Genomic DNA, 14,014 nt, shown 5'->3' on the forward strand with positions numbered 1-14,014 from the left:
TGACTACTGGTTCCTGGAAGCCACAGGAAGGGAGATTTCTCTTGGGCTTAGGTCCTGCTTGTGAGTGTCCCATAGGTATTTGGTCGGCCACTTGGAGAATAGGATGCTGTACTAGATGGGCCATTGGTCTGGTACAGCAGGCTGTTCTTATGTTCATATATCCTCCAGCTGGGAGGGACCTGAATGAGTTTTTGGTGATTCTTCTCTCCCACCCCCCACTCCCAGGAAATAGCCCGGACCTCTTCCTCAACTGGGTCCTCAGCCATGTACTACAAGGTCTCCAGGCCGTGGGTTATGACAGCTCTGTCCTCTGGCTCTGCAGATTTATTATTGTGGGGGGAAAGCATTAGCTTATTTTGCTGCTGCATCACACTGTTGACCTATGCTAAATTTGTGTTCTACTAAGACCCCTAGATTCTTTTGTGCTAAAAGAAATGCACTGGCAAGGTCTAAAGTTCTATTGTAGAGATCAAAACAACTTGGGAACAAGTTACTGAAGACAGCGCTTTCCCAGACATAAAAAGGTAAAGGGACCCCTGACCATTAGGTCCAGTCGTAACCGACTCTGGGGTTGCGGCGCTCATCTCGCTTTATTGGTCGAGGGAGCCAGCGTACAACTTCTGGGTCATGTGGCCAGCATGACTAAGCCGCTTCTGGTGAACCAGAGCAGCACACGGAAACGCCGTTTACCTTCCCGCAGGAGCGGTACCTATTTATCTACTTGCACTTTGACGTGCTTTCAAACTGCTAGGTTGGCAGGAGCAGGGACCGAGCAACGGGAGCTCACCCCGTCGTGGGGATTCGAACCGCCGACCTTCTGATCAGCAAGTCCTAGGCTCTGTGGTTTAACCCACAGCGCCACCCGCGTCCCATTTCCCAGATATAGGCATGCCTGATTACCAAGAAACCTGTTATCCCATGTTGCAAACTGCAAACTCCATCTTGTGGTGACACAGACATGTCTACAGTTTAGCAGGCAGCTGTGATGGTATGCTTCTGTCACTTACTTAAAACATTTTTTTGGATGCCAGATTTTCTTGCCCCTAGTCCTGTAATTCTGATGTTTTGCTGTTTCATTGTTATCTTTTATTAGAACTGTTATTATTTTAATAGTTGTAAGCTTAATTTGGATTTATTTTTAAAAGGAAAGTGGTATAGAAATGATTTAAAATAAATAAATCAGGTATTCTGTTAAACCAGGCAAGGGGTGGAAGCAGCCGCAGGAGGAGAGTATTCAGACTCATAGCTCGTTCCTATAATCCATCATATGAGGACATGGACAAAGACCAAAGAAAAATCACAAGGGAGGGGCTGAATATGTCCGAAGATGCAAAAGTATCTTCATCCCTAACCATGCAGTAATCCTAAATTATAATTGCTCTTTGCCAGAACAGCAATCACCTGTGTTAATTAACTGGGTGGTCGCTCCAAGGTCTTAAACGATTAAGATGAATGGGTTGAAGATCTACATTATCCTGCTTCATGGGGGCTCCCTTTGGCATTCTGCAGAGAGAGGTACAAAAAAGTAAATGCTACTATTTCCATCAAGTACAGTGGTACCTCAGGTTAAGTACTTAATTTGTTCCGGAGGTCCGTTCTTAACCTGAAACTGTTCTTAACCTGAAGCACCACTTTAGCTAATGGGGCCTCCTGCTGCTGCCGCGCCGCCGGAGCACGATTTCTGTTCCCATCCTGAAGCAAAGTTCTTAACCTGAAGCGCTATTTCTGGGTTAGTGGAGTCTGTAACCTGAAGCGTATGTAACCTGAAGCGTATGTAACCCGAGGTACCACTGTATGAGGGAGCTTGAGCCTCTTAACAGCTAAGATCTTTCAAGATCACTGAAGTCTAGGTAGTCCATGAATGCCAGACTTAACTGCAGATGTTCCCAGCAGTGACAACATTCTCCCCTTCGTTTGTGGTTCCTCACCCTCCCCCCCCGTTGATCACAGTTATGGAAAAGGAAGAGGCTGATGGTCTCTAGGGAGTAATATAGAACCAAATTGCCTTGCAATACTCTTCGATTCTGAATAATCGCTTTTTCCTATCTGCATTGAACAGCCCATGCCTCCTACGAACTGTTGAGCATGTTAATTTCCTTGTAGATAGCCCATTCCCTTGACCAGGCTGCATTTGTACATGCTTCAGATCTGCTCCGCTGCTTTGAAGATCAAACAATTGGCCCCAGTGCTGCAAGAAACGTGGTGGTGGTCCCAATAGAACACAGTAATATGGGGGGGCATCCATTCAAAAACAAGGAACAGGATTAGAATGCTACAAATGCAAGCCTCACTTTTGGAGGAGTACTTATTAACATGGTTCAATCAAGAGTAAACAGTGATTATTTATGTAAACTCTAAGCAGGCCAGTTGGTCCTTCAGGTCTCTGCTTAGGATCTCATATCTTGTGTAAAGGCACATTACTTGCTCTGTTTCTTGGAATTTCTACTATAATCCCAAACTGTGTAAATATACAACTGTGTTCACATAGCTTATAAAGAACACTGTTGCAGACTGCTTCACTAGAAGTTAAGAGCCAATCAGTAGTAAGGAAAAGTTATATCTGAAGAACACAGCATATCAGGAAAATCCTATATTTAACCAAAGCATGTGAAATATATAGTGTAATTATAAGGCTCTGGAAAGCCCATAGTGTTCCAGCATGGTGCAATGTTATCAAAGTGTACCTTCACGATATTAATGGTATTTACTGTGACTGTACGATTAAATAAGATGGCCTTGGTTATGCTTCATTATTTGGTTTTTAACCTAAAAGAGCTTTCTTGTGGAATTATTAAATGTACCTAATGAACAATCAGTGCAGCTTCCCCCTTGCACGTCCCGAAAATGTGTATATTGTTGAAAATCCTTTGTAGTCAGGAGATATAGCCATAACTCCCATTTTCTTATGGAAAGTGTAGCTGAAAATTAATGTTCCTTTTTTTGTCCAAGTTCAAATCTTATTACTTCACTGAAATTAAAACCTAAGTTTTAATACTGTTCAAGTCGAACAGTAAGGTGTTGAGGGACACCTTATTTTTGTAAGCCTGGCATATCTCGACCAGCTAATTATTTTAACTGTGTGCCAAATTTTGTGTTGATTACATAATAAGAATGGCAAGAATTGAAGTGTTGGTGGATAGGTGGCACATTCTCTATGTGTATTTACTCTTAGATATAACCTCAGATTTGCCTTCAGCTACTAGATAAAAGGTCAGATTTTCCTAAAGTGGTTAATAAGACATAAATATAGACATTTCACATGATGTACCATGTAAATGTAAACCTTTGTAGTTACAAGTTTTTGTAGCTGGAGAATTGTTTTAAAAGGCATGTAATTTATTAGCTATCGGTAGCTGCTTTATTGCCTTGCCGCACTGCAGTAATAAATAAAAGAAAGTGAACTGATTTTACAAATGGCACACAAGGTGCACATTTTGTGAAAAAAGTCTTTTTTTTAAGAATTGGCATTAAATCCTTTTTTTGTGATGACAAAGAGGCTAAGAGTGCAAACTGTATTTTCTGTTTATCGAAAACAGAGTCTTTTTTTCTCGAGGGCATTTTTTCCTATGATCATCAAGGGATTTCAAAAGCAATAAAGTGTGGAATCGTTGTTCGACTTGAACAGTATTAAAACTTAGGTTTTAATTTCAGTGAAGTAATAAGATTTGAACCTGTCTCACGTTACAGCACTGTAAGGCATTTAGCAATTGTATTTTAAAGGAGGTTTTTAAAATGCATCTCACTTGTAAGCTAACAGTCTGTCTAATAATTAATAGTTTCTCCTTGGTACGAACTGTGTTTTTTCATATGGGCTGTCTTGGTTTCGTTAATAACAGATTATAATAATTATAGGGTTGTTCATTCTTAATTAGCTTAAGCCCACAGCCACTTTTTGTTCCTTTCTCCAATTGCTGTTGTGATTATACATCTAACTTAAATTTTGTTCCCTAATTCTCCTCATGAAAGCCTAAATACATTTTATGTCTAGAATTAATAATGGATCTTCTCCGAACATGACTTGCAAATACTGCAACATTCAGTTTTCAGCAAAATAAAATTACATAAAACATACTCTTGTCTTACTTGTTGCAAGTATAGCACACTTAGGTAGTTCTAACTCTACTTACCCAAGAGTAAGACCCATTGAATTAAATAGGAGTTACTTCTGTGTAGACATAATTGAGATTGTGCTGTTACATCTGCATTATGTGAAAGCTACGTAAAGATCTAAAATGTAACTACCTGTACAATAATTTTTCTAACGAGGTCTGAATATACTTAGATAATTAGTACCTTTTATTATTCTAATGGGACATATTCAAAATGGCTGGCAATATTTAACATTGGAGAGGTGAGCTATGATCTTTCAGGATGATATGAAATACTAACAGCCTCGATTAGCTGTAAGGTTTCTTTTCTTTATTTTAGTAGATGGTCTAGACTGTAAATATTAGAGGATCTAAAATAAATCAACATATTATCCTAAGGATACAAAATGTAAGCGCTGTTTGTGGTTGGGAACCTTTGACAGATAGTTTGGATGAAGCAGATGATTGCCCGCCTTTCGTATCTGGCCTCCATTACTATGCCTGGAGGCAGTTTAGTGTTATAGTTGTATACTGATGTCAGGATTACTACTGAGTGGCTAGCAATGACAGATGTCTATAATTACAGGCAATGCTTCCAGTAGTTCAAAAGAGCCAGCCTATGTTGAACAATTATCTTATTTCTGGCCTGCCAAAGAGTAGTGTTCAAATTGCTAGTATTAGCTATGGTGTATTCTTCCCCCTTCCCCCAAGGCTCTGATATAAATGTGCAAAAAGCATCCTGATATATGACTTAAAACACACAGAGGTCCTGATCCAGGAAACGTTGCAGGCAGGCAGTAGGCTTCATACATACTTTTGCGTTTGAAGATATCCTGTCAACTCAGAGGAGGAAGAGACTGTCTGAAAACACACAGTGCATGCTACAAGTCATCAACTCTGCTACTGTTTATTTGGTGGTGCATGCAGGATATAGAAACAAACTCCCCACATGCACCCTGATTCCCCTCCCACACACTCTGTACATTTTACACGTAAATGACAGCGTCCCAGATGTTCAGCCCATGCACACAAACCCGTTTCTGAGGATCCCTCAACCTTGCTGGATTGAAATGATTATCTACTTTAAATAATGGCCCTTCTATGCTTCTGATACATAGGAGAAAGACCCTTGCAAGATGGATTCTCTAAAAATACCATTGGCTAAAAATAACATTAGCCACCTTGTTGCAACTTTAAGGACTGCTTCACACATTGCTTTTTATGATGTGGCAACTAACGTTCATGTTGAGGGGGAACCAATAGGAAGAAATTATCATTAAATAGGGGAAGTGTCAACGCAAGGGACGCGGGTGGAGCTGTGGGTAAAAGCCTCAGCGCCTAGGGCTTGCCAATCGAAAGGTCGGCGGTTCGAATCCCCGCGGCGGGGTGCGCTCCCGCTGCTCGGTCCCAGCGCCTGCCAACCTAGCAGTTCGAAAGCACCCCCGGGTGCAAGTAGATAAATAGGGACCGCTTACTGGCGGGAAGGTAAACAGTGTTTCCGTGTGCTGCGCTGGCTCGCCAGATGCAGCTTTGTCACGCTGGCCACGTGACCCGGAAGTGTCTCCGGACAGCACTGGCCCCCGGCCTCTTGAGTGAGATGGGCACACAACCCCAGAGTCTGTCAAGACTGGCCCGTATGGGCAGGGGTACCTCTACCTTTACCAACGCAAGGCGTCTCAGAATAGGAAAAAGAAAGAATATAACACATTATCATAAGACTGTCACAAAAGGCTATAAATAGATGGTATTTGTTGGTTGGTATTATGGATATCTTGATGACGTGTCATATATTTCTAGAGCATAGCTTGGAGGTGAAACATGCTTTGTAAGCAGACGATCCTCGGTGTCTCTTTGGCTGGGAAAGATTCTTATCTGTAAACTTGGAGAGTTGTGTCAACACTGAGCTAGATGGAAAGGCCCATGGTCTGCCTGGGCAAGTTAGCTTCCTAATTTTCCTATGTGACACCAGCCTGTGTGGTCTGATAGGGTGTGGCCTTCCTTTTGCACTGTTTTTATGCCATAGTGCAACCTAAGGCCAGTGGGCCACAAGCGGCCCATGGGGGTCGTTTAACCAGCCCATGGACCCCCACCGCCTGCTCGGGGACCCCTGCCACCCACTCGGTTGGCTCCCATGTGCCGCGCTAAACTGGAGCAGAGCGGGGACCACCTTCTGCAACGTGGGCCGGCTTCCCATTGGCTTCAGGAAGCTCCTGCAGCCAATGGGAAGCTGCGCACGCCTCCTCTGCGCTGGAAGGAGCACCGGAAATAGCCTTTGTGCATGTGCGCACACACACTCCGGCCCACCACGGTGTCATCGGTACCGTGAACCGGCCCAAGCCACAAAAACTTTGCCAACCCCTGCCATAGTGGCATAGTCTACTGAGGAGCTACCTCTGCTCAACAGTGGTGGGGTGGAAAAGATGGAGGTGCTTTCTCAAGCTCCAGGAATTATGAGAGTTCTGTCTGAAGAATTTGGGGGAAGGCCATCCCACTTCTCCAGTTCCTGACGTTAAGTAGCTTCAGGGATCAGCCCCTTTCCTGTGGTGATGCAGGACTCTTCCATCCTTTGACCATACTGAACTGTCTGGTGTGCAGAAATTTCTCACTGCCTGTATATGACTGCTTAAAGATATGTCAGATTTGGCTGGGAGGGGATTGCTGGAGATGGGAGACTATCTCCTTTCCCCAGATGCTTCTGCTACTGCCAGAATTCCAGCTGTGCCATATTTGGGTACAGAATCTGTTCAGAATTCTTTTAATTGGCAAGGATGGGGGGCATCTGAATGAAATGACAATGTATTTGCTAGCTATTTCACACACAGGGATAAAATTCCAAACAGAGAGTTGAACAGGAATCAACAGCTATATTTTCTTGCACATACCAAAGGCACAGTCAAAATAAACTCCCATTATACTTTCCAAAGGGCTTTGTCTTTTGTACTCAAGACACTGCTCTAAAATATATCTGTTTAGAATGACCATACTCACATTTTACATTTTGGAAATTTTAACTTTATTTTCTTCATGGTGTCTTTATCCCACTCTTCTTCCAAAATTCTCAGGACAGTTAAGTCCACCCCCTTTAATTCTCAAAACAACTCTGTGAAATTGATTCAGCTGAGAGCTGTGTGACTGCCCCAAAGACGCCGAATGAGTTTCGCTGCTGAATGGGGACTGGAATGTGGGCTCCCCAGCCTTTGTCTAGCACAGGAACCACTGCACGACACTGGCTTTCTGCATGGAAAGGAGTAATTTAATGCTTTCCCTGGTACCTGCTTCTATGTATTTTTTTCAAGAATAAGTGGCGATGTGAACATTCTCAAATGACAAAAGGTGTGAGTGTTTTGCGTTCTGATAACTTGTGCCTGAATACCAAATGTCAAAGTCAGAAGCAGCCCTAAGAATAATGTGAATCGAACGAAAAGGATGACGTTAGTTATGATAATTAAAGGCAATGTGAACTTAAGAAATGCAGGAGAAATTATAAAAATGGGAGATCATCAGAGGTGCTGATGGAAGTCCAAAAGATTGTAATAGAGGTGAAATTTTGTGGAATGTATGACAATATGTTTTAAAATGAATAAAAATTATTATTAAAAAAAAGAAGAAGAATGTGAATCAGAGAAAGGGTGCGTAGCTCAGTTTGCACCCAAAAGTTCCCAGGTTCAAACATTAGCAATCTACAGGCAGGGCTTGCAAAGACTCCCGTTGGAAACCCTGGAGACCAGCCTTCTCCAAAACTGCTATCTTCTAGAGATGGTTGGACTCCAGCTCCCATCAATCCCAGCCAGCATGGTCATTGTTCGGGGATGATGGGCTTGGAGACCAACAACTTTTGGAGGACACCAGTTGGGGGAAGGCTGGTGTAGACAATAGTGACTTAGATGGACCAATTGTTCAGCTTGGTATAAGGCAACTTCCTTCCTATTGGTGCAATTCAACACTGCACTCTTCGTGGTTCCATCTCCACAATCATTGCGGTTTGCTACATAGAACAATCTGTCCTCCATGCACTGTTATAGGGGTTCTTGTGACACCACCACCCCCGAGCCAATTTTAGGGGGTGGTGAATGCCCCATTGCACCAGCAGAAGCCTTTGCGCAGGGCTTCTGCTGACGGGCTTGTTAAGTGAATCCTGCCCTATATGTTTCCCCCAAACTCCTATGCAGTGGCCAACTCATTGTGTCTATTATCTCAGCTCAGCTAGTAAATGTTCAACTGTCCTAAGTTATCTGATGACAAAATGCTTTAATGTTGCATCTGTATTACTGCTGGTTTCCTGCAGCAAAGCCTGAATAAAGTTCAAGAAGTTGTAAGAGCTAAAACATTTATGCTGTGCCTCTTGGTAATAACTTTACTGTAATTTTGTGAAGATCTGCTACCCAAAATCTTAATTCATTATTGCAACCCATATGAAACACAGAGAATCAACATTTTCTTTTCTTAGTTGCACAGTGTGAAGGATTCATTGTTCTAGTTTAATTTGTTTCATGCGGTGCTTCTGAGCACATTCCATACAGAGCTGTTATTGAATTTCTCTGACTGTCATTATATATCCATACAACCTTTAGAAACCCTCATTCTCAGTTTCCCAGTTTTATAATATGCTTCACATTTTAAGGATTGACGTAATTAGCTTCTTCTTCTTAGCTAAACATGTCCAGGGCCGAAGGATTGTATGAACAATATAGTATGAAGCTTTCATTTATTTAATGATGATACCATCTTTTCTCAGCCTAAGATTAAATTCAAATATACCGCTTTTTGCAATTTTGTCCCTGAAGTTGGATATTTGTCTCACTGCCTCCTGTATTCTTTGCAGCATAGCACAACATACCCACCCCACCGCTCTAAATAACTGCAAACCCTTTTGGATTGCAGAAGAAATAAGAATAGGCTATTCTCGTTTTTGTAATGTTACCTTGTGGTATTTTAAGTATTGAATTGATTTGGAAATAATTTGATTGGACACTGCTTCACCTTCTGATCACGTTATGTCCTGTAAGAAGAGAAACATTAGCTAATGGGAATATATTTGAATGGAGCTCATTGCTGAATCTTTCCTTGCTTTCAAATGAACCTATTTTTTTTTACTTAGGGCATAAGCACTGCATATGAGGGGGGCTCTTGTAATTTAGTTCCAACTGAGAATATTGTAGCCCCACACTGCTGTGTCCGTTACACACGTTTTGTATTATTTGTGAGATGCAAAATTCACCTGGAAGCGCCCTATCAGCTCTTCCCAGAGGCATAGAGCTACAAGAGATTCCCATAGAGGTAGTGTTACAGGCACCATGTTTGATGAATCTGGGGAACATGCGACTAAGTAGAGGCTATAGCTCTGTGTTACATGGAGTTATCACTCCTACTGGCCTTGCCCCCTTTTCTACCTGACCTCCACATGTTGGCAGCTCCAACTTCACAGGGGACTGTGTGATCAGTAACCTCCACGTCCTCCGCAGCAGCATATGGGTAGATTCCATGCATTAGGGCAATGCCTTTTTGCATCTAAACCTGCAACCAGGATTTGGATTACAGAGTGGGACGAGCTTGTTGAGTCCATCTCAGTCACATCCCCAGCAGAGAAGTGTGAGGCGGTGCCTGATCTCAAGCTGAGACTGGCACGAACCTGCAAGAACTGTCTGCAGAGGGGTTACATCTTGAACGTTACAAGTGGGACTGCCACAAATTGCTGCAGTTTCCTCACCACCTAGCAGAAGACTAGCAGGGAACCTACAAGCCAATCAGGCCCCCACTCACCTAGGAAGATGGAAGGCACTCAATCAAAGTATTCTGCTTTCCCCACCCTTTTATATTTTCCAGCACAATCAATTTTCCGAGGCTGCCAAACAGGCACATGCTCCATTGGGCTGTATTTGCCTTGTTAGGTTTTGTTTTTTTTAAAAAAAGAAAACAACCAAAACCATTCTGCAGCCTGCATATATTGTGTGTATTTATGATACTTTTCTATGCAAAATTGTACTAGACAAAATTGTACAAAGAGCAGGATAAACACAAATAAATAACATAATTCCGTAGCTGTTTTAATTTAAGAGCTATTCTTTTCCACAACGTATGGTATAGCTATGTTACCCACACAGCTATTTAAAATGACCCTGTCACATGTGAAAACAAATTAGATTGTTGCTGTTAATGAGCTTTTCAATTTACTTATTCAGTGGTTCAGATAAGTAGATTTAAGAGGTAATGATCCTGTTTAGCACCAAAGCTTAGCTGTCAGATTCTAGTAGTTGAGGGACATCTCCAGGGATAAGTGTTGACATAGATCTTGATGGGATAATAGGAATAATAGTGAATGCATGATAAAAGGAGTAGCGAAAGCAGCAAGGAAACGGTGGATTAAAGGAGTGTTCTTTGTTAAATTTGACATCTCTCCCAGTGTTTCATTTGTTAAGCCATGATCTGAATGTTAATTGACAAGAGAACAAAATGCTACCACATAGCACACAGCTTCCTATCCTTCTCGTATATTTTTAATTTCGTTTTCATACAAATGATAAATATTCATACGCCTTGCCCAAAATGTTGAAACAAAATCTAAGTTTGTTAAATAATCCTGAAATATCATTGCATGCAATGTCTAGGGCTTGTCCACACAGAAGTTTAATGAGGATGTAAATCCACTGTGTGTCATTCTTGTGAGTGGCATCCACACAACATCCTTTCCACCTATTGCCACATTCCCTGCTTCCCTGCTCTAGTTATCTCCCGCTTGGACTACTGCAATGCACTCTACATGGGGCTGCCTTTGAAGGTGACCCAGAAACTACAACTGATCCAGAATGCGGCAGCTAGACTGGTGACTGGGGGCGGCCGCCGAGACCACATAACACCGGTCTTGAAAGACCTACACTGGCTCCCAGGACGTTTCCGAGCACAATTCAAAGTGTTGGTGTTGACCTTTAAAGCCCTAAACGGCCTTGGCCCAGTATACCTGAAGGAGCGTCTCCACCCCCATTGTTCTGCCCGGATGTTGAGGTCCAGCGCCGAGGGCCTTCTGACGGTTCCCTCATTGTGAGAAGCAAAGCTACAGGGAACCAGGCAGAGGGCCTTCTCGGTAGTGGTGCCCACCCTGTGGAACGCCCTCCCATCAGATGTCAAAGAGATAAACAACTGTCTGACATTCAGAAGACATCTTAAGGCAGTCCTGTTCAGGGAAGTTTTTAATGTGTGACATCTTAATGTATTTTTGGTCTTTGTGGAAGCCGCCCAGAGTGTCTGGGGAAACCCAGCCAGATGGGCGGGGTACAAATAATAAATTATTGTTATTATTATTATTATTATTATTATTATACCATTTGCTCCTCACCTGAGCTCAACCTAGCCATTTTGCTTCCATCCGCCCAAAGGAAAGGATACAGCACCACTATTTCACAAGCGAAGGCATGATTGTGATGCATTTCTAAAAATTTTAAATTGCTGTTTTGCACGAAAATGCTGTGTTAAAAATGAAAATGAACTTTCAGTTCAGGAAGAATCAACAGCTCCAGGAGGTGGGGAAGTAAAAGGAAAACTTACTTTCTTCGCCAAGCTGAAATGGCTTTCTGGTATGGGGGCAGGATTTGGAGATTGAAGGCCCTGATTCCACCTCCTGCCTGGCTGTTCTTTGCCTCTCTGCTGTGTATATAAGGCTGCTTGGCGTAAAACTGGTAAATGAAAAATTCATTGAGATTTTGAAAAACGTTGAGATAGATTTCGGAGTTACTGGTTAAAGCGTGCACATGTATTAATGCTCTAGTGTAGACATAGGAATAGTAGATGGTTCTGGGTTAACTAGCTGGAAAGTCTAAGGAATTCAAAATATACCTAACCTTAAAGGTAAAGGTAAAGGTACCCCTGCCCGTACGGGCCAGTCTTGACAGACTCTGGGGTTGTGCGCCCATCTCACTCAAGAGGCCGGGGGCCAGCGCTGTCCGCAGACACTTCCGGGTCACGTGGCCAGCGTGACAAAGCTGCATCTGGCGAGCCAGCGCAGCACACGGAAACGCCGTTTACCTTCCTGCCAGTAAGCGGTCCCTATTTATCTACTTGCACCCGGGGGTGCTTTCGAACTGCTAGGTTGGCAGGCGTTGGGACCGAGCAACGGGAGCGCACCCCGCCGCGGGGATTCGAACCGCCGACCTTTCGATCAGCAAGTCCTAGGCGCTGAGGCTTTCTCCTTTATTCTTAAACATGTGTTTTCTCCAAGACTTGCATGTTTGCATGCCACTGTAATAATTGGTATGTTCTAAACAGATTTTTTTGTATGCATGTAACTTTAATTCTATCAATATTTAATAGTATTTAATGATTGATTTTTCTATGTTATTTATGTTTTTAATCTGTAAGCTGCCCTGTGTCCCTTCAGGGGGAAAGGCGGAGCTATGGCTAATACTAACACTACTATTACTAATAGTAGTAGTAGTAATGCTTCTACACAAATAGAAACCAATCCACTAAAATAATCTCATATATCAAGTGTCCTTTGCACAGTGAAGTACGTAGAATTAATCCCTAATTTATAACTTTTACTATGTGCATGTGTGGTGTGACTATAACTATTAAAAGTTTATTTACCCAAAAAAAGCTGTGCTTCTGAAAGTGAAACATTAAATGTAATCCTAAGAAATACCTTAAAACCCAATGGCCCATCCATCCACATTCCACAGAGAAATAACTAAAACTGGGCAACCCTTCTTAATCCTATCATCTACTAGGTAGATCTGTGCCTTCTCTTTTTGCTGTTCTGTAATAGCTATAACCTGGTGATTATAGCCATCACCTAATCACCCAGAAAAGCAAGGGTTTTTATCACAGTAAATGTGATAAATATGAACATATATGTACAGTAGAATACCGTCTTCTTTCTGCGGAGCACTTGTTAAAACACTCTTTTCTCTGCTAATATAAAACTTTATGGCGTGGGTAGGCAAACTAAGGCCTGGGGGCTGGATCTGCCCCAATCGTCTTCTAAATCCGGCCCGTGGACGATCCGGGAATCAGCATGTATTTACATGAGTAGAATGTGTCCTTTTATTTAATATGTATCTCTGGGTTATTTGTGGGGCCTGCCTGGTGTTTTTACATGAGTAGAATGTCTTCTCTTATTTAAAATGCATCTCTGGGTTATTTTGGGGGCATAAGAAATCATTCATTCCTCCTCCCCCCAAAAAAATATAATCTGGCCCTCCCACAAGGTCTGAGGGACAGTGGACCGGCCCCCTGCTAAAAAAGTTTGCTGACCCCTGCCTTACGAGATATTTTATGGGGGTCTTAAATTGCTTCCTCATACAAAGAATAAAATAGTAGCATTTATCCCCAATAATAATAAATACTTTAGGATAAATGCAAGCAACTAAAAATATTAGTCACCGTAGCTTTTCGACATATGGATGGATTCAGAATTTGAGAATATAGTTGGCAGTAGGTCTGTGAAGCGGATTCAGCCAAAGCCCAGCTCCTGGACTGAATCATTCTTATTTGAGGGAATCCAGGCATCGCCCGAGTTGGGTTAAAATAGCCATGGATTGCTGTGAGTCTGGTGGTCCAGAGCAATTTGAAACTGTCAGGGTTGGGCAAAAAGCAGAAACAAGGTCAAGCAGGAAGAAGAAGCAGTGATAAGGCCTAGGATAGGAGAAGGGAGCTTCCTGACTGGCTGCATTTTCCTGGGAGAAGGTGGGTGGCTTTGGGTTCTGGGGTTTGAGGTGGTTCTTTCATAGCAACTTTCTCACCCAACCCCTCCTTCCAGCATCATTTGTAGCTTGTTGTTGTTGTTTAGTTGTTTAGTCATGTCCGACTCTTCGTGACCCCATGGACCAGAGCACGCCAGGCGCTCCTGTCTTCCACTGCCTCCCACAGTTTGGTCAAACTCATGCTGGTAGCTTCGAGAACACTATCCAACCATCTCATCCTCTGTCATCCCCTTC

The 14,014-nt window shown here is 42.6% G+C and overlaps 1 protein-coding gene across 7 annotated transcripts in view; it reads left to right on the forward strand.

Annotated features, from left to right (window-relative positions):
* The window catches only part of RANBP17 (RAN binding protein 17), a 181,266-nt gene that overhangs the window by 87,635 nt on the left and 79,617 nt on the right, over positions 1–14,014 (forward strand). The gene's annotated exons all lie outside the window — the stretch shown is intronic.

This window comes from Podarcis muralis, chromosome 3, assembly GCF_964188315.1.
Source record: "Podarcis muralis chromosome 3, rPodMur119.hap1.1, whole genome shotgun sequence".
Taxonomy (NCBI): domain Eukaryota; kingdom Metazoa; phylum Chordata; class Lepidosauria; order Squamata; family Lacertidae; genus Podarcis; species Podarcis muralis.